At 43.9% G+C, this 22458-nt stretch overlaps 1 long non-coding RNA gene across 1 annotated transcript; it reads left to right on the plus strand.

Moving 5' to 3' along the window:
• Positions 1-244: 244 nt before the first annotated feature.
• LOC142488609 (uncharacterized) lies at positions 245-21878 on the plus strand. The gene is made up of 4 exons (XR_012799528.1): positions 245-1762; positions 2743-2805; positions 17256-17544; positions 20315-21878. It is a non-coding gene; the product is annotated as an uncharacterized LOC142488609 (long non-coding RNA).
• Positions 21879-22458: the final 580 nt, after the last annotated feature.

A 22458-nucleotide genomic window follows, 5' to 3' on the forward strand; every position in this document is an offset into this window, starting at 1 on the left:
AAATGCAGGAAGTCTGGACACATACAGTACACAATGTCACATTGTACTATCTCAGCATTTTAGTGTCTCAAGTCTCGAGTCAGAATGTATGACTTCATTCAAAGACAGACTAGTGTGACTTTTAGATAAGGAGTTAATGTTAGAAAATGGGAAGTAAGTTTTCTGCACGTATACTCGCTCACTTGCTCAAGCTATATAACCTGACTGAAAATCTTTAATAAACAGGAGAAGTTTTTGACAACGCTCATTTGTGTCAGACTCAATTATTTCTCCTCCGAGTCGCTCGTCCACCTTAACCTTTCCAGTGCCGTAACAGTGGGGAAAGGCATCCGGAGGTGTAATAAGAAATCTATCCGAGTACTGGAGACGATCCCTACATATGCTGAAGTAGAGGATTATTATTAACAATCTGGTGTCAGAAAGTGGGAAAGGCGTCAACGGTTGGGTAAGTACAAGATTTCATTTTTATCTGTACATTATCCTCCCGGTGTCCCTTATCTAGAGCCCTATTATATATTACCTCCGTACTGGAAGATATAAAATATATGGTTAATAGTTAAAACCACATATGAGTTACGGACTCATATGAGCCACGGATATAAAAGGGTGAATCCTGGCTGAGTGTGTATAGTTACAGGGTGAGTCCCTGCTGAATAAGAGATATCTGTGAATATCAGGAAATACTCTTACGGCAACTGTGGAAACGTAAAAAAAAAAAAAAAAAAAATTTGGGGGGAGGAATATTGCTGTGCATGCATGTACTTTAAATATATAAGACATATCTTTAAAGTATAAGAGAATTGTACTGTGTAAATGATAGGGATGTCCTGTCTGTATAATGGGCAAGTAGCAGGTATAGAATCCTGTCTACAAAGCAGATGTTTAAGTCCCCGCTGTAAAACAGGGGGTTAAATAATAAAGTTCTGTCTGTATACTGGACTGCCTTTTGGGACCCTATATCAGTATATTTAGATAAGGTTATATTGCATTAGGATAAGTTTTCTTTATAAGCTAATTATGGGTAATAAAGTAAAATACTGTCTGGAAGTGAGCCTGACAAAAATAAAGTACAAGACTAACAATAACAATAAGAAATGTGTTAAAACTGATAAGGAATGTGCTGCAGCCTGTGTCAAAATTGCATCTTTTAAGTGCTGCCAACTGAATTTTTTTTTATATATATATAACTCTCAAAATGCATATTTGCCCCCTGCCCCTATGGCATCGGGACAATTACCATTTCCATAGGTAGCCCCAATTTACCCCAGTGTCCCTGTTCTAAAAAAACCCTGAGCCCTTAACCTTTCCTAGGTCACAGGCTCTGAGGCAGTCTCCGATAAAGAAGTTCTTATGGCTTCATGGGGAACCAACTCATTCAAAGACAGACTTGTGTGACTTTTAGATAAGGAGTTAATGTTAGAAAATGGGAAGTAAGTTTTCTGCACGTATACTCGCTCACTTGCTCAAGCTATATAACCTGGCTGAAAATCTTTAATAAACAGGAGAAGTTTTTGACAACGCTCATTGGTGTCAAACTCAATTATTTCTCCTCCGAGCCGCTCGTCCACCTTAACCTTTCCAGTGCCGTAACAGTGGGGAAAGGCCTCCGGAGGTGTAATAAGAAATCTATCCGAGTACTGGAGACGATCCCTACATATGCTGAAGTAGAGGATTATTATTAACAGGCTTTGTATTGGCTATGTATTTTGTGGGCAACGAAAGACCAGGATGTTGCTGGCGACGGGGGCTTCTTATTGATGAGGTCAGTAGTACTTTATTTATTTGAATATGCTAGTTAATGTGTTTAATAATGAGCAAATAATCTATTATCCCTATCTGGATAATAGTTATTTTGCACTTTATTGTACTGTAGGTGTTGGGGGGGGGGGGGTTTGTATTGACTGTATAGGCCGGGTTTGTTCCGTGGTTCTGCGTGAGACCTCTGGAGACCACCTGTGGTCTCCTCGGGTATCTCACGGGTATCAGGCTGGTGGTTCCACGGGTGACACCTGCGGGGATGAAGCGGTGGCCTCACATCTGTGGGGGCACTGCGGACCCTTAGGTGCGGGGATGAAGCGGTGGTCCCACATCTGTGGGGGCACCATGGACCCGTAGTGAGCACTCGTGAGTTCCCCAGACCCCCGTGAGAACCACCAGAGGCCCCGCAGACACCTGTGGGTCTGACCTGGGGCTCCCAGACATCCGCGGGCCTACCGTGGGGACCCAATTCTGGCCCACGGTGACCCAAGAAGACCACCTGGGGGCCATGGTGCTTGACGGGACCCACCAACAGGCCTCCAGAACCTGTTTGAAACGAGCTGCTGGTACCCTGTAGGTCTGTCAGGTGCCCCGCCAGCCCGCCGGGAACTCGAGTGGGGCTGTGTTATGAACCCTGTTTGTAAAAGGATAAATCATGTATTTATGGGGGGGCACAGGGGGTGGGTAATGTATTTAATAAATAGAATGATGCTTATTGTGGGGCAGTGTATTGTTTTTACTGTGGGTACTGGGGGGGGGTATTTTCCCCGACGGTATGTGGGTAGGCCTCCCTTGTGGGTAGTGGGTGAGGGTGGTTAGGCCTCACGGGGTTGGGGGGTTAGTGTGGGAGGGTATGTAGGCGTCCCGAGTGGTGGGTGAGGGTGGGTTAACCCCTTAATGACTGTAGCGGTTAATAACCGCTATTGTGATTAAGGGTTAGGGGACATTACATTGGATGTTTTCATTCTTGTGTCTGTTTTGCAGCAGCGGAGGGGGCATTGGAAGGATGAAGATGAGGATGGCCTTCATCGTGGCAGCCGGACATGGGTGAGTACTATATGTATTTAATGTATTGATTGGTGTTTATGTATTTAAAATGGGCACATTCCCTATTATCCATTTGTGGATAATAGTAATTGTGGCCATTACTATACTGTATGTGTTAAGGGGGGGGGGGTATTTCTTTATAAGTATGTATGTGTTTTGACATTAATTTGGGGGGGGCACATAATTGGTACCGCAGGCCTGCGAGTAACACCCGAGGGCCCCCACCGGCCTATAGTATCATTGATGTGCATATATGTGTATGGTAGGGGTTATAGGGGTTGTTGGGGTTATATATCTATATCAATATCTATATATATATATATATATATATATATATATTTATTTATTTATATTCATTTATTTATTTAGATATATTTATTTATTTATTTAGTGTGGGGCTGCTGTGTGTGATTATTTTTTATTGTGGGTAGCGGGTGTGGGTGAAGGGGGTATTAGCCCCAACGGTGGTTGTTTAGGGCTTGCGGGTGGGTAGCGGAAGGCCTTAACCCCTTCATGACCGTAGCAGTATTAACTACTACGGTCGTGTGAGGGGTTAAGTGCACCCGCAACCCCCCCGCAAGCCCTAAACAAACAACAAGGGCCAAATACCCCCTTCACCCACCCCCGCTACCCACAATAAACCTGGCACGGCGGGTTAACCCCTTCATTGCCTTAGCGGTTAGCCGCTAAGGTAATGAAGTGGCTGTACATGCATTTTTCCTGCCTCGGATGCATGCCGGGGGGCTCCGGTGCTGGTATCAGCTCCGGAGACCCCCGGCATCAATCACAGACAGGAAAAAGGGCTTATTTTTTCTAAGTGTCGTCCTTGTCGATGCTTCTCCTCCACCAACTTGCCAACTTTAGTTGGCGGGCTGGATTGCCGAAAAACTCTCCATTCTGGAGTGCCGATCAGCAGCGAAAAGCTGATCGGGGCTACTTGAATTCAACCAAGTTCAAAAAGTGCCGATAATTCCCACTTATCGGCGCTTACTGAATCGGGAGGGCAAATTTGCCGAAAAAATGGCGATAAACAGCTTATCGGCGCTTACTGCATGAGGCCCTATGTGTTTATTAACTATGTGCAGCTGGTCTCAGCTGTTTTTGGGAGGTTGTGGCCCCTCCCCCCCAAGGTTTAAGCTCACCCCTCCCTACTTTCCAAGTTGGCAGGTCAGTTTCATATTGCTGGGTTACGACAGATGCAATGCTGATCACTCTTCCCCTAATTATAGAGATAAATAAGAATATTTACTCAAGAAGTGTTAGTACCTGCTAACAGTCATGCCTTGAAAGTGGCTAGCAGGCGTAAGACGCTTTGGCCAAAGGGTTGAACTAAATGACCCCTTTTCAAGAGATATATAGGTACTGCACTGTGTATTTTTGTCACATTGGAAGTAGATTTGGGCATCTTTGTTTTTTGTTGTATATTGTATTGTATTGTATGTCTTTATTTATATAGCGCCATAAATGTACATAGCGCTTCACAGTAGTAATACATATCATATAAATAACAAATAATATAAATAACAGATCATGGGAATAAGTGCTTCAGACATACTGTAAAAGTAACATTAAGGAAGGAGTCCCTGCTCCGAGGAGCTTACAATCTAATTGGTAGGTAGGGAGAATGTACAGAGACAGTAGGAGGGAATTCTAGTAAGTGCGTCTGCAGGGGGCCGAGCTTTATGTATAATGTGTCCATGATTATCCAGTGCTATTCATATGCTTCTTTAAGCAGATGTGTCTTAAGGTGAGTCTTAAAGGTGGATAGCGAGGGGGCTAGTCGGGTATTGAGGGGAAGGGCATTCCAGAGGTGTGGGGCAGAAAGTGAGAAAGGTTTAAGACGGGAGAGAGCTTTAGATACAAAGGGGGTAGAAAGAGTCGGGATGGTGCATAGCGAGAAATTAGGGCTGAGATGTAAGGAGGGGCAGAAGAATGTAAAGCTTTAAAAGTGAGCAGGAGAATTGAGTGTGAGATACGGGATTTAATCGGAAGCCAGGAGAGGGATTTCAGGAGGGGAGATGCGGAGACAGATTTAGGAAAGAGTAGAGTGATTCTGGCAGCAGCGTTTAGGATAGATTGTAGGGGAGACAGGTGAGAGGCAGGAAGCCCGGACAGCAGGAGGTTTCAGTAATCGAGACGTGAGAGAATGAGGGCCTGAGTCAGAGTTTTAGCAGTTGAGTAACAGAGGAAAGGGCGTATCTTTGTGATATTGCAGAGGAAAAAGCGACAAGTTTTAGAAACGTTTTGAATATGAGAGGAGAATGAGAGAGAGGAATCAAGTGTAACCCCTAGGCAGCGTTCTTGGGCTACTGGGTGAATGATCGTATTTCCAATAGCAATGTGGAAGGAGGTAGAAGGGCCAGGTTTGGGAGGAAGTATAAGGAGCTCTGTTTTTGCCATGTTAAGTTTCAGTCGGCGGATGGCCACCCAGGATGATATTCCAGAGAGGCATTCAGAAACTTTGGTCTGTATAGCAGGTGTAAGGTCAGGGGTTGAAAGGTAAATTTGTGTGTCGTCAGCGTAGAGGTGATATTTAAACCCAAAAGATGTGAGTAGGTCACCTAGAGAGAGTGTGTAAAGAGAAAAGAGAAGGGGTCCCAGGACAGAGCCCTGGGGTACCCCCACAGAGAGATCAATAGAGGAGGAGGAGTTGTTGGCAAAAGAGACACTGAAAGTACGATGGGAGAGGTAAGAGGAGATCCAGGATAAAGCTTTATTCCGAATACCAAGAGTATCGAGAATGTGAAGGAGAAGAGGGTGGTCCACGGTGTCGATTGCTGCAGAGAGGTCGAGTAATATGAGCAGAGTGTAATGACCTCTGTCTTTGGCAGCATGGAGGTCGTCAGTTATTTTAGTGAGGGCTGTTTCAGTAGAGTGAGCAGTGCGGAAGCCAGATTGTAGAGGGTCTAGGAGAGAATAGGTGTTGAGAAAGTGTAGCAATCGAGAGAATACAAGACGTTCAAGGAGTTTGGAGGCAAAAGGCAGGAGGGACACAGGTCGATAGTTAGAAGGACAGGTAGGGTCAAGCTTGCTGTTTTTGAGTAATGGTATAACGGTTGCATGCTTGAAGGAAGATGGAAAGGTACCAGAGTAGAGGGAAGAGTTCAAGATCTGTGTGAGCATAGGGATTATAGAAGGAGCAAGAGGTTTTAGGAGATGGGAGGGAATGGGATCAAGAGGGCAAGTGGTAGAGGGAGAAGGGGAGATCAGCAGTGACACATCCTCCTCCGAGATAGCGGAAAAAGAGTCAAGAAGGGCAGGAGGAGAGTTGGGAAGCATTGTGGGATGGGAGGAGGCAACAGATGGGATGTTCTGCCGTATGGATTCCACCTTTTCCTTAAAAAAGTCAGCAAAGTCCTGAGGTGAGATGGAGGAAGAAGAGGAGGCAGCTGAGGGTGGTCTGAGTAGAGAGTCAAAGACAGAAAAGAGACGGCGTGGGTTAGACTTATGTGTGTTGATTAGTGATGAAAAGTAGGTTTGTTTAGCCTGAGAGAGGGCAGAGTTGAAACAGGATAGCATAAATTTGTAGTGAATGAAGTCTGTGAGCGTATGAGATTTCCTCCAGAGGCGTTCAGAGGAACGAGTGGAGGAACGCAGCATGCGTGTGTGGGAGTTTAGCCAGGGTCTGGGGTTAGAAGGGCGAGGACGGCAGAGAGAAAGCGGGCATGAAGATCAAAAGAGGAAGATAAGGCAGAGTTGTAGTTCCTGACCAGGTTGTCAGGGTCTGAAGCAGAACTGAGAGAGGAGAGGGAGGAGCGTAAAGTGGAATCAAGAGCTGGTTGGTTAATAGAGCGCAGGTTTCTGCAAAAACGAGGGCGAGGTGGAGATGGAGATGGAGAGAAGCGAGAGAGCGAAAATGAGATGAGGTGATGGTCAGAGAGAGAAAAAGGGGAAATGGAGAAATCGGAGAGAGAGAAGTTTTTAGTGAAAACCAGGTCTAGGTAGTGTCCATCCTTGTGGGTGATGGCTTCAGTCCACTGTTGAAGGCCAAAAGAAGAGGTTAGAGAAAGAAAGCGGGAAGCCCAAGGGAGAGAGGGGTCATCAATGTGGCAATTGAAGTCCCAAGGAGAAGAACAGGGGAGTCTGAGGAGAGAAAGAAAGAGAGCCAGGATTCAAAGTGAGAGAGAAAGGCAGAAGGGGGATGAGTAGAGGAAGGTGGGCGATAGATGACCACCACATGGACCGGGAGAGGAGAGAAGATCTGGACTGTGTGAACCTCAAAGGAGGGAAAAGCAAGAGAGGGAGGAATAGGAACGGTTCGGTAGCGGCAGAGAGAGGAGAGCAGGAGCCCCACGCCTCCACCCCTGCCATCAGGGCGCGGAGTGTGGGAGAAGGAAAGGCCACCATAAGAGAGGGCAGCTTCCAGAGCAGAGTCAGACTGAGTGAGCCAGGTCTCAGTTATGGCAAATAGGAGCAGAGAGTGAGAGAGAAAGAAGTCATGCACAGAGAGGAACTTGTTAGAGAGGGAGCGAAAATTCCAAAGGGCACAGGAGAAAGAGAGAGAGGAGGGAGGGTGGCAGGGGATGGGTATGAGGTTGGAGGGGTTTACACCAGAAGGAGTAGAAGTTGCATGTGGAAGGCGAGGACGAGAGCAAGTAGAAATAAGGCAGGGACCAGGATTGGGAGAGATATCCCCAGAAGCATGTATACATTTAGCCACGCCCACTAAGACTCCTTTTGACACACAAACACACACACACACACACACACACACACAGACACACACACACACATATAAAATATATGTAATGTGGTAATGTTTTGGGTTTCTTAGAGCTTGTTGGGTATCTGTGTGTTTAGTATATTAAACCCAGTGAATACACTAGTGATAATAATAAATGTACTGTATACAACTGGAAGTAGTGGAGCTCCGGAAAAGGACTCAATCCAAGTCCAGACAGGTACACAGAGACGGGGAAATCAGGAGTGCAAGTGCATCCAGGGTTCTGAAAAATAGAAAATATATATGTAGTGCAATTTCGTTTAGAAAAATGAATAAAAAGTGAAGCTTCATAGGTATCTTACTCACAATTGCAATGATAATTAGGGCAGTATGGTTATATGGAGTGACCAACTCAGATGTCTCCAGGTAATCACAGAAGGCGTCCTTCAAAGCCAGGTGGGTAAGATGGGTAGAATTCCCATATAAGAAGAAGAGAGGACACAGGATAGTGCAGATGGTGTTATATAGAATACAAATAAAAGTAGTACACTTAGAAATAAGTAGTGTGTGCAGGCATTGAGACCACTCAGGGTCAGACAGTCGAGGAAACGCTGCAGCACTCCTTCGTTCGCTGATGTGCCACCTGTGACAGCCGTCCACAGGGGAAGATGTCCAATACAGGGAAGGGAGAACTGAATCTTGGCCAAGAATCCTGAAGTCAGTCCACTACACACCTAGGGGGTCTACAAACACGCTGTGCAGCCACCCTACGCGTTTCACTCACTTGGACCTTCCTCAGGGGTTAAAACATTGTCCTTGTGTGCCTCTCTGTCTCGGTGGGAGCTTCAAAAAGCAGACGATAGGCACACAAGGACAATACTTATTTCTAAGTATTACTTTTGTGTATTCTATATAAAACCATCTGCACTATCCTGTGTCCTATCTTCTTCTTATATGAGATTTCTATCCATTCTACCCACCTGGTTCTGAGGGACGCCTTCTGTGATTATCTGCAGATGACTGAGTTGGTCAGGGGCCGGGGCCCATTTACTCACTGGGCCTGGGACAGGAGTCCCCCCACCCCTATCGGTGGCCCTGCCTGTTGATTTTGGGGAAAAGTGAGACCGATGGCTGTATGATAGGCAATACAGCTTTGTATACTGGTCCTCTCTGCTCTTCCCCTTTTGTATTCTTTTTGTGATGGCATTCTCTAATATAAAAAAAAATAAAAAGTGTTTTCAGTATATGAATAATCTCTCCATCAAAAAGATGTTTAAAATGTTTTTATTATTAAATCATCACTTTTGACTTCTGGTTAAAGTAAAAGTGGAAGTGTGGTTCAAGACCTTATAACATTGTTGCCCAAGCTGGGTAGCAGGGCCCAAAATTGGGGAGTCAGTTTGACAGGATGAATATACACACTGGGAGATACAGAAAGTGTTGGTGAAAAAGGAGGGTATAGTGTGGCAAATAGATAAAAAGAGGGGCAAAAGTGAGGAATAGAAAGAAGGGCAGTTTCATGCATCATTAACTCATGATATTACTCTAAGTGGAATCCTTACTGTACTGTTTTACATAGGATTTTTGGGGGGGTGGAGGGGAGGGCAGAGGTCAGTATAAGATGCTCGGAAACCACTGCCTTTTAACCTGAGCAACAATGCATGGCAACCTGGTGATTACTCCACAAGATGGAGCTGTCTGACAAGCCAGCATTTTTAATGTCTTGAAAGCAGTTCTCCATACAATTTACTTATTATATATGGGGTAATAACTGATTCGTACTCACGGTGGCAGCGCCTCCATCTCTTGCAGGCCCAGGGATGTGGGGACAATCCCTGCAGGAAAACTTATTTCCCCTCCCCCTGATAGATTGTAGTCTCAGGCAGGAAGATAACATTGAACAGGATCACTTTATTTGGTTACACTGCAGATGAGCAGCCTCAGACATTTCTTCTTGGGGCTTCACCCTCAGGATGTACCCTGGACCTCCACTCCAGGCCAAGGGGCCCTGAATCAGTCCTTGCTCTTCCCTTACTCCCTGGTGGAGTAAGGGGTATAGTCTCCCCCACTCCCCTAGGGGAGGGAATACAGATTGGCAGAGCCCAGCACAATTGTTATGGGTAGACCAGCTTCTCTCAAGCAGGAAGAGGCACTGACTAAATTTGGTATTGCAGGTCCTTAAGTACAAGGGAAGCAGGTACCAGGTTCGAGTCCCTGATTGGACACACACAGGCCTAGTCCCACCGCCTCCCCTGTGACTCTCTGAAGCTGCTGTGGGTGGGGAAAACCCATGATAACTCCTGGCAGCCTGTCCTTACCAAGGCTTACAGCCAGAAGGGGGCAGACTGGTAGCCAAGGAAAACAGTCCTGGCTATATATATATATATATATATATATATATATATATATATATATATATAAAAAGAAAAAAGTATAAGGTGCGCAAAACTGATTTAAAATAGTGTTGCAATGATGTCTATGAGTGCTGCCACAATGTAATGGGTGTTCACCACCCCAAAGAAAATACAAAGTACAAAAAAAACACAAAAGACGCAAATCAGAGACAAAGGTGCATGGATATACAACACCTGAAGGATAAATACGTGAACAAGTCCTATATTCGAATTCCACAACGCGATGTACCTATAAATGAAAAAGATACAGAGGCGGCACATTTTATTTGAGTGCGGCTAGCTCCGCAAGCCTGGGGATGCCCCGGCATGCTAGCCACACTCCCTCGGCGTGCCGCGCGTCATCGACGCGCGGTCACGCGTCATTGGGTGCCTGCGCCCCCTGCACGCGCGTCCAGGGCTCCTCGAGGGAGCCCTGGTGTCCCGCGATGTGGGGGACGGCGGCAGGGGGTTCCGGGGGACCCGGCGGACCCGGCAGCGGGAGGGAGAAAGCCCCGATCGGAGGGCGCTCCTCCGTGTCTTCGGCGTGCGCCCGGCACCCTCTGGCGCGCGCCCGGTTACTGCTGCGGCCGAGAACGGGCAAATGCTCGAATAAACTCTGCCGCAGCAGTACCAATATGGTGAAATATGTTTATGAATAAAATTATTGCGCAAGCAACGGAGGCTACTTACAATGTAGCGGAAATAACAGGCATATCAGTAAAATGCTTTCAGATCGCTGCATCAAAGGGGCTGATATTCTCAGGAACCGCTCACTCCGTCTGTGTGCTTGGACACTCCCCTAAACGGGGATACCACTGGCTCCGTTCACTTGGTGAGATTAGCCACAGGACATACTTGAAAACGAGAGGTAACTCTCAATGTATTACTTCCTGGTAAAATATTTTATAAATAAATAAATAAATAAATAAATTCTGAGATTTATGTAACAGTCCCAATAGCCTTTAAATAAGGCTTTGCAGCAAATAGAAAGACAGTTAAAAGTACTCAATACAACAGAAAATAGGGAGATCTACTACGAGATCCTCACTAAGAGACGTCACCATCACAGGACCCGCGCAACTGCTGATTACAGCTGAGCAGTGACGCTTCCGCGTCCGTTCCACACAGACGGAGTGAGTGGTTCCTGAGAATATCAGCCCCTTTGATGCAGCGATCTGAAAGCATTTTACTGATATGCCTATTATTTCCGCTACATTGTAAGTACCGTCTGTTGCTTGCGCAATAATTTTATTCATAAACATACTTCACCATATTGGTATCTTTTTCATCTGTAGGTACATCTCGTTGTGGAATTCGAATATAGGACTTGTTCACGTATGTATCCTTCAGGTGTTGTTTATCCATGCACCTGTGTCTCTGATTTGCGCCTTTTGTGTTTTTTTTGTACTATATATATATATATTATTTTTTTTAATCCCCCCTGTTGCTTTTTTTACATGGGTGGGAAAGAAGAGTCTCCAGAGTTTAAATATGTTCATATCAGCTCCTCCGACCCCAGGGTTCCAAAGATACATACCAGTAAACATAGCGCAGGCTTAAATCTCCTGCATTACACGGGGCAATAGGAAGCCACAACGTCTTTTTTAAACAACCATCATCACTAGCTTTTCCCTGTGGGTATCCAAGGAAGTAGGGGTACCCCAGAGCTGGAATAAACATTTCAGCTCCAGAGACAATCCCTGCTGCCCACCCATGTAATAAAAGGGAGGCTGGGGGAGGAACGGTTCCTTTTAAGGTGGAAACAGTACAAATGTTTTATAAATACATATGCACGTACTGTACAGTAGCAATGACATTACTTTGCTGCCACTGTAATGTAACCTATACCATGCCATTTAACAAACAGTGAATGAGCAATGTGGCATATAGCGGTAGTACTTGGTTGAATCCTTAACTTTCCATTGTTTTAGGAGCTTATGAACCAAGAGGTGTGATCAAAGTAAGACACCATCCAGTGACAAACACAAACAAGAGGGCTAGTGTCCCCATGAAAAGATCATGCACATAAAGAATGCTATTTTAGCAGTAGACGTTCATTCTGCCCCACAATTTATTTTTCTAACCTGAACTGGTAGTTTTCTGGAACGTGTGGACATTGTAGAACAGCTCAGTATACAGGGACACATGTTGTCGCAGATTTTGAATATGGGAAGCGGTGTGCACTCCAGTAAAGTGGCAGCCCCATTGTCGGCCACCAATTAATGAATTAGAAAAATGCTGATATGATTTACGTTCTACTCATCAATTATTATTCTTATGACACATGTTGGGATAATAAACATTGTCAGAAATAAATGGATCCCTGAGGTAAAACCTAGCTGGTTGTGCTCTGGGGAAACCCTTGGTTCAATGAACAAGTGGCATTTCTGCTGCTGTAACTAACACATACTGGCCTATAATTTTTGTAACGAAATTAAATATCTATCTGTAAACTCCGTGGATCTGCAACTCAAACAGGGACAAGCATGCTACCTAACTATTGGACTTGGGGACAAATTAGAGTGAGACACAGTAATATGAATTATTGGAGCAAGTACAGTATTACTTGTGTAGCCCTGCTTCCTATCACTAGCAAGCTGCTACTATGTGCTGTGTTACCTGCTGGCTCACAGGGCCTAAGTCTCTGCCACGGAGAGCCTGGGGTGCGCGCAATATCTCTAACGGGTGCAGCGCCTCCACGTGCGACAGATCCCGCCAAAAGGGGAGTGAGTCTTCGCAGGACGTATATGCAAGAATTACACTTACACAATCAAGTTCTAAAGCAATCTCTTTTACTGGCAGGTTAAACTCACGATACATTACATGCCATAACATTCCGGTATACGGGTACACAGTATATAACACGCCACGGCGGACGTCACCATCTCCAGGTGCCACGGCGGACGCACCACAACTTGCGTCTCGGCGGACGCCAACAATAATCCCCACACCCGCCACCGGGTGATCCCACCCCGTGTCCAATCCTTACTGCTTAGTCCTCCCGCTCACAGCAGGCCCTATGTGTGTGTATGGGTGACTGCGCAGCCACTATGTCTCGGTTGAATGGAAGATATAGTTGGTGCACTTGATGAAATACCTGCCGAGCCCTCCGGCGCTCGGAACTGCCACGATCTTCAAAAAGAGTCTCTGGGCGTCGACACCGCTTGATCTCTCTCTCTCTCTCTAGGGTCTGGGGCGCTCCCACCCGGACTCAGGCAACTTCATAGGGGTCTGATCCCAGACCTCCCTCTCGACAGAATAGTCCCGGTCAAAACCAACAGTACTTAGGGGCGCAGGAACCTGACTAAGGCGATCCCTAGCTCAGCTTGTCTTTAAGGTGACTCAGGGCTAGCTGGGCCTGGGGCACCTGGCCTGCGCCGGGGTGGTCAACCTCCCCTCACAGTCTCTCCGTCTCCTCTCCTCTCCAATCAGCTCTGACTCCACGTGCGCGCAAACACTGCCTATATCTCTGGCAACTCCTCCACTCATAGGCTAGACTCGCTCACCTGACCCTCCCTGCAGGGCTGCTGGGTCAAGGGACTGCTCTCTCTCCCGCCAAATGCACTCTCCTCCTTCGCGGGCTTTTGCGAGTATTCTTTGCAAGCGCAACCTCCCGTTCTTAGGGGTGAATCAGGGGTCACGGCTACCTCTGGATGACATACATTTACATATTTGCACACCGTAGACTATTTTCTACTATTTCAGGGTCCCTATTAGCAAATTTGTGCCAACTCTTTATGTACCAAAAATGATCTGTATTTTTTCAGCGAAATATCAGGGAGTCTGTCTTATTTAAAGGGAAAGTTTACATGTATGTCAATAGCTTATTTCTAAGGTAATTTTTACAAGAAGCACACTCAAGTTTATTTTATTTACTGTTTTCTTTGCTCTACAAAAAGAACAACTTGCCGTTATAAGATGAGTTGATGGACAAGTGTACAAGGATATGAGGCATATCTATAGATCCCATTCTGATATTATACTGATTGCTATGGCTCCATCCACTTTTCAAAATATAGCAAGAATTATTTTCTGAACCTGCTTTACATCAGGCTTACTGATATTTAACACATCACTCACCTGATCCTATAGATTTAAATGTGGTGATGCTGTACTGTATTGTGTAGTCTATATCTGTGGTTTCCAACATTGTTTTGGTTAAGGAACCCTAAGATAAATTCGGAGCTAAGATGCATTGTAAATACGTCTGTATTTAACCCCTCCTTGCCCGGCTCAAATGAAGTTGTTGCACAAGATTACTGTAGAAGGTGCAGATGTTATGCAAGGACTCTTGTTACCTTGATCTCAGGGTGCTGGAGTCCGGCGGGCTGGTTAATGTAAGCTTTTGAGGTAGTTTGCAGCTAGGTAATAAAGGGCGCCAAGGACTTTGTTGATTGGACAAACAGGACATGTTTTATTGAAACAGGACAGGCTTTCATACAGCTTCCCTGGATTCCATACAGTTGGGACCCTGGATGACACATGGCTTGTGTCATCCTTTTCTTAAACTTCCACAACGACAGGAACATACCCTTCATAAGCTGGATACCAGGAGTTATTTCAAGACCCCTACAAGAGCCAGTTTTGGGGGACGCCTTCAATCTAGGCTCCCATTGCCTGTGATCCTGCACAGGGTCCCTCAAACCCCTACAACTGGTGATCTGCAATGACTAGGCATGGAAATGTGGTTAGGGCAAATCCAAAGTGGTACTCTCCCCAGTGGGTCACGGTTCGAGGGCTCCCAGAAGATGAGTAACCACGCTCTGTTCTCCTAATGGCTAAGGATACAAATTGGCCTGTCCACATTATAGTGGTCCTTAAAATCTAGGGGGCACTATTCCCTAATCTATGGAAAATAATAAAGGTCACCATACCTTCATACATACAGTTACACATATAACAGCGTGAGACCCCAACCTCTTCTTCTATCCTGGGATCCCTCATGGCATTAGGATCCTCCTGGGGTCTAATGCCAGAATCCCCCACCCCCAGTATTTCTATTAAATGGTGACATAATAGGTCACCATAGTTACAGTGGAGTGGTTTGGCTCCTCTAAACTACTCCTACCCTTGATGACATACCAGGTTTCTTTTAGGCCTGGGACATGGTGCAGGGAGCGGCGCTGGGCAGCGCTGACGCTCATGCTCACCTGCTCACGCAGGAGATTTTTCTTGTCCCTGCATGAGCGTCAGTGAGCGCGCTTGTGTGCCGGGTGGAAGCCGGGCGGGAAGCGGCATGGAGGCGGGCTGGGAGGCGGGGCTAGGGCGCCACGTCACGGCGCCAACGTCACGGACTGCCATTGGCTTCTGGCAGTCACGTGACCGGCCCAGCGCTTGCATGAGCGGCACAATTTAAACTTGCCTGTCTCCTGCATTTCCACACGCCTCCGCACGCCTGCGGAAGCATGCGGAGGCGCCGTCTAAAGCCACGCTGATAGGGATAATGTTTCCCCTCAGCGCGGCTCAGTGTGCCTCAGCACGGTCTTTTTGACCATGTCCGAGGCCTTAGAATGGGGGTGGAGCTTACATTTCAGTCGGACTGTTCTGCAACAATTTATGAAAGGGCTCTACTTCGCAACATCCTACAATAGTAGTTAACCCTTTACATGTAAAATAGTAAGCCCAAACAGGGGGTTACAGGTATTTGATACCATTTTCAAAATGACCAGAAAATTACAGGGAACCCTATACGGATGCCAGGGGAACCCTGTAATTACAGGGAACACGGGTTCATAGGAGCCCTTATTGAAAAAAAACACTGGTCTATATGGATATTTCATGAGCATCTGTCTGTCACAATTTGTGTCGCTTACAACCTATGTTCTACCTGGTTATGTTACACATTGATGGACACTTGTCAGATGTTTGAATTTCCAATATTTTGACCTGGAAATTTCGCTCAAACTTTTCTAGGTTCCATTTTCAGTATTCACTCTCCCATCACGGAGCTGTGTTTATTCTATTGCCCTCCTTCAGTAGTCTTGTAAACGACATCAAAGCTTACCATTTAAAACAGGTATTTAACCACAATAAAATCATACACAGTACAGTCCGAGATGTCTATCACTTGCAGGTCACTTGCTTTACGTTGCACATGTGAGCAGGCTGTGTTAGTATATTGTAATTTCCCTTTGCTAATATAATTCTACAGTATGTCACAGGAAAGCTAAAAGATCTTTCATTGATGATGTATAATACTTCTTGGACGTGCTGTGATGCCAGAAAGCTCCATATTTTTATTGCTTCATTAGTAACTCAATCCTCTTTTCCCATCATTCATCACTGAGGCTCTACTTCTTCCATCACATTTTACATAGCTCCTGTGTAAACACTCTTGAAAGTAAGAGTATCACATAGCAAAGTAAGCAACAGACAGTCGCAATGGAGATATATATATATACACACAAAAAATGCTGGAAGCACACAAACATCATACTATAAATCAAGAAAAAAGGGGTATATACTTAACAGAAATCTAGGTGCAAGCAGATGGACAGGGAACACCAGCCAGTCCAGTAGATACACTCAAATGAAGAATGGTAATTTAATAAAATATCAGGCAACCAACATGCTCGGAGCTTGAGAAAGGACCTTCTTTGTCCGAAACGTACGTTGCTCTGGAGCATGTTGGTTGCCTGATGTTTTATTAAATTACCATTCTTCATTTGAGACCTCGTTTTTTTGCGATATATATATATATAACTATTCCAGGTACATTTTTCCTGATTTAGGTAGGTTTTTTAGACATTGCATTATTTTTTGGGAGTGATGCGGTATTCATCTCTGTGTTTTTGTTATATTTAATTGCTGTCTCTCAGTGTTCTATAGAATACCTGCTCCACCAATATATATTTATTTGAATAGGGCTTACTTTTGTTGAACATAGATAATGGATTTTAATGCTAGAGAGCAAGAGCGTTTGAAAAATGCAGATGAAATATTCTTTATGGCCGATGTTAGCCACATCCAGGCATCTACATTGGTAACGACTGTGGGAAAGGATAATCTTAAGCTCCTTAATGCTTTGATGCGTAAACGGGCAAGAGTCTGGTGGAATAAAACTGCCTTAGAGAGGTACTTAGATCACAAATTAATACCTAGGGGTCTAAGGATCAAGACTTTTCCTGCCTTCCAATTTAGTGACCCAAATCATAAAATCAGATGGGAGGGAGTACTTAATCAATGTTCATTTGAATTGATGTCCATTCTAATTGAACATGACTCCAACACCTTTAAAGAGGTCTCTCTAGAAATAGAGGAGATACAAAAAAATCTTGAGCCAAATGACTTACAATTTGTTAAAATTATAGAAGAGGATATTGTTAAATACGAGACTGAAATTACAGATATTAAGAAAGTAAAATTTAATCGTGACTCTATTGACTACCAAACAGACAAAGTATACAATTGGCAACAGGGCAAGAGGATAGCGAAGAAATCAAGACCGCGAAGAGTAACCAACCCATCTGCTATATCTGGTGCGCCATCAACAGATATCGACTCGTCGGATTATGAATCCAGGCAGTCAGTGGAAGGCGATGCCGTTCCTGCTTCCTCTTTTTTAGGACAAGGCAACGGACAGGATCAAGCACAAGGAGGACAAGACGTGGGAAGTCGTCAGCTAAGGGACAGGATTCGTTACGGATACAGAGGCAAAAAGAGAAGGGGCAATCATGCCAACTGGTGAGTGAAGAACTTACTATTATTAATCTTTCTGATGTTATCCTTACGGAAGAACAATCATTCGTTCTTAGGAAGGGTCTATCATTTTCTCCTACATACCATATTAATAAGTTTGATTGGATTAAAGATTTGAATCTTTTTTGTCGCAAGCTGCTTCTTACAAAGCACTTTTCTAAAGCGTTGGGTTATGAGAAAAGTAGTCAGGATAGTGCAGAGGTTCTCAATACACAAGAACATGAATTAATACAGGATTTGGTTACACCATTAGTACCGAACATTGGGACAGGTAATGAGTTGAGCCTAGTGTCTAACTTCAAGCCAAAATCTACCTTCTGTCCTCCTATTCAAACCAATTCGTGTATAGAGATCTTTGCTAACCTTGTTACAGAGGACATCCTTAACTTACCCAAAAAGATAGGATCAAGTAATCTAACTAGTGCTCAATGGAAAGCCCTACAAGATCTATGTGGCATGTCCAATGTAGAAATCAAGCCTGCAGACAAAGGTGGCAATGTGGTGATCTGGCCCAAATCACTATATGAAAAGGAGGTCTTTAGACAGTTGGGGGATACTAGGTGTTATTCCTCAATCTCCTGTGATCCAACGGAGAAATTCAAGCTGGTGTTGGATTGTCTTTTGGAGAATGCTTGTTCACAGGGTACAATCACAACCTCTATCTGTCAAGGCCTAAAGACCAAATTTCCAGTATCACCCACCCTATACATGCTACCGAAGGTTCACAAACATCCCCTAAATCCACCTGGTAGGCCAATTGTAGCAGGGATTGGTGGCATGAGCGAACCAATTAGTCGTTTTATAGATACCTTTCTTTATCCCATAGTTGAGACCCTGCCTACATTTTTACGTGACACTATGGATGTGTTATCAAGACTGGATGGAATTGTTGTAGATGATGGTGTACTTTTGGCAACTTGTGATGTTGAGTCACTGTATACTTCGATTAACCATAAGGATGGATTGGAAGCCTCTCACAAATTCCTTGCAATGACATCATTAACAAAACCACTGATAGAATTTCTGCTGCAGTTACTATCATTTACTTTAACACACAATTACTTTCTTTTTAAGAACAAGTTCTATTTGCAGCTTAGGGGAACAGCAATGGGGGCAGCATGTGCCCCCTCATATGCAAATTTATTTTTAGGTTGGTGGGAGAGAGAAGTGGTTTTCTCAGAGGCCAATAGTGCCATGACGGATCGAGTACTGTTGTGGTTGAGATACATCGACGATGTTCTGATCCTCTGGCAGGGCAGTGCAGAGGATTTTCAGGGATTTGTCGCTGTGCTCAACCACAACAGTCTCAATATCAAGCTAACAGCTAAATTCAGTCATACCTCAGTCGACTTCTTAGATCTTAGTATTAGGATTGAGAGTAATGGGCACCTTAGCACTGATATTTTTAGAAAGGAGACTGCCACAAATGCTATTTTGCATGCCTCAAGCTCTCACCCCTTTCACCAAATTGCTGGAGTTCCGACGGGTGAATTTATTCGCCTAAAGCGCAATTGCTCTGATCCCCTTACATTTGAATCACGAGTGGCGGAAATGACACAGAGATTCCACACTCGAGGCTATAGTAAAAGACTAATTAAGAAAGGATATGAACGTAGCCAATGTATGAGCCGGGTATCTCTTCTGAAACCCAAATTCAAACAATCAGATTCCAACAAAATAAGATTCATAGGCACATACAACCAACAGTGGAATCAGGTGCGGGAAATCCTCCAAAAACATTGGCCTATTCTGATGATTGATTCGGATTTGAAAGATAAGCTGGGCCCTAAAGTGGACCTTACCAGCAGAAGATCACCAAATTTGAGAGATAAATTGGTTCACAGCCACTACACCATACCCAGCCCTACAACTTTTTTGTCTACCTTTGACAAAAAGGGTTTCTTTAAATGTGGTGGCTGTTCAGCCTGCAAATTTGTGAAACCGACATCCACTTTCAAGGATAGTAAAGGAAATAACGAGTTCAGTATCAAACAATTCCTGAATTGCAAATCAAAGGGAGTTATCTACTGCCTAATGTGTCCCTGTAACAAAACATACGTTGGTATGACTACTAGGGAAGTACGCTTCAGGATCATGGAGCACAGTAGAAATATCAAAAATGCAAAGAGGGACTTAGACTCATTTAAGAAAATTACAATGGTAGCCAAACACTTCCTGCAGGAACATGAATCGAACAATTCACTACTATCAGCATTCGCAATAGAGCGTGTCACCCTGGGGATACGTGGGGGTGACCTTGAGAGAACTCTATTACAACACGAATGCAGATGGATTGTGACATTAGGATCAATGATCCCGAGTGGTCTCAATGACTACTTGGGTTTTTCAATGTTCCTGTGATATTATTCTATTGTTTCAATGATAACTGTTTCTGCGTTACTGCATGCGACAATACTATCTTGTTTCTCTAATCATAGGTGACATTGCAGCGGTTCTGTGGGATCCAAGAAATTACAGTTTATTTCTGAATATATTTTTTATTGTATTCATTTTTATGGGGTTTTTGGTTAATGGGAATTAGGTTCTGATTGTTTTTTAGGTTTAATTTATTAACATTTATGACAGTTTTTCCCCTTATTCAGCCCTCTTTTTAGTTATATAATCAGATATTTCTGTTTCAGTATCTAACGTTTTGGTGTCTCCTAACTGCAGTGTCAGTGATCTCTCAAATTGGAAAATATTATGTTTTGGCTGTCATGTTCTAATTTGTGTCTCTTTTCTCTTATAACCATAGATCAGCATATATTCTATTCTTTTGCTGGTCATAAGGTGTAGCTGAATGGAATACCCCACTTTTATCTTGATATGGCACAACTTTCATCCAAGATATAATTACGAATCCACAAAAATATCAACTGTTCATATTGGATATTTCTCATGATGGAGTTTCATCTGGCAGATGCTTTTATTCTTGCCTCATTACGTTTCTTACTATGTCAAGATCCTATGGACCCAAGTAGGAATATGGGATGCTGCTACTGTACTATTATCAAACGGGCATTCTGGTTGCTGTAATCAGTGTGTTATTATAGTATGAGATGTCTGAAGCTTGGATACATTTTTTTTAAACTTGCATAAAGTCCTGCATTAGCCAAAATGTTTAAGCAAATATGACCATACTCCTTTAAAGGGTGTCTATCCCTTTTTAAGATGGTCTGTGTAACATGTGCAAGCAATTGCGTGTATGCAAGGAGTTGCAGACAACCTCCGAGCGCTTGCTCCGACATTGAGGGCAAAAATGGGATTTTGCCCATAACTAAGATGGCGGCCGTTGGAGCTATTTTGCCGATGCGCATGTGCTACATCAGTAATCAGCAACCTAACTGAGCATGTGCGAGAAGTCGGGCACCTCTCCCGAGATTGTGACGTCACTATGGGCAAATTAATGCTATATCCCACAAGCAAGATGGCGGGCGCAACAACTACACGGCTACTGCGCATGTGCAATGCTCGGACCTAAGTCTCGCGGGACTACACACGGCTGTTGAATGCAGCAACATTAATGGAGAGTGAGAATCACGGAGGCAATTGAATGCATCTGTAATTAACTGTATTTTGGCGCGAATTTCGAGCATATCTGCTGCCTATTTAAATGCTCTTGAAACATAGCCTTAGCACCACTCGTGAGGAAGCCTTTGTGGGCGAAACGCGTTAGTGGGCTAATTTTAATTTTTGCTGCTGCTGACCCTGCCTGCCTATGTTCTATTTTGAACCCTTATCTATGTCCTTTATCTTTGGACATCATTAGTGGACTGTGCTGTGCTGTGCTGTTTGATGCTTGCAGTATTTCATTTTCAAGGAGCTGAGTATTTTTGTTTATTTCTCCCTCCCTCTGTTTCCCTATTTATCTATAATTATGTATTTGGGTTACTAAATGGAGTATTCTATATGCATGCCTTGAATTAACATCATTTGTACTGCAACAGGTTTATTATAGTGTTTTTAACACTTTAACTGCTATCAATTTAGCACCATGGGGTTTTTTGTGTTTGTATGTTTTTATTAGTTTGCATTTTTTGACCCTTTTTTGAATGATGTCTCCTAACTAGCAATACTCTCTGTGACCGGCCGGTCTGATTTACTTCATTGCGGGAAATTATCTTTTCCCTCAGTGAGTTAGGTTTATCTTGGGGCATCAATTTTTTCTTGTATTTTTTTTGGGGTCTGGTATATATATTTTTTTCTTTCATTTTTTCTATTGTCCACCAATCAATTATAGTCAGGCGGGTTCATTGGTCAGTTGTTTGTATTTCTGTTATCTTTTGGATTTAATTAAAGTACCCTTTATATTTTTGCAATTATTTGTCTGAGTGCTACTTTAGAGGTTTCTTTCTTTGTTGTGTTTCCATATATATATATACACACAAAAAATGCTGGAAGCACACAAACATCATACTACAGTATAAATCAAGAAAAAAGGGATATATACTTAACAGAAATCTAGGTGCAAGCAGATGGACAGGGAACACCAGCCAGTCCAGTAGATACACTCAAATGAAGAATGGTAATTTAATAAAATATCAGGCAACCAACATGCTCGGAGCTTGAGAAAGGACCTTCTTTGTCCGAAACGTACGTTGCTCTGGAGCATGTTGGTTGCCTGATGTTTTATTAAATTACCATTCTTCATTTGAGACCTCGTTTTTTTGCGATATATATATATATATATATATATATATATATATATATATAGCAACTGTAAATATTCCTGTATATTCATTTGCATGTCTTAGACAGGTCTGCAACCCTGTCTTTCACCATTGTCACCCAGCACACAGCACTTCCACGGCAGCAAGGGATTCTGGGAAATGACATGCAAATGAGCACACAGTGCCACCTTTTATCTCAAGCTCACATTACATGAGCCAATGCATGCTG

The sequence above is a fragment of the Ascaphus truei genome, chromosome 2 (genome assembly GCF_040206685.1).
Source record: "Ascaphus truei isolate aAscTru1 chromosome 2, aAscTru1.hap1, whole genome shotgun sequence".
NCBI classification, from domain to species: domain Eukaryota; kingdom Metazoa; phylum Chordata; class Amphibia; order Anura; family Ascaphidae; genus Ascaphus; species Ascaphus truei.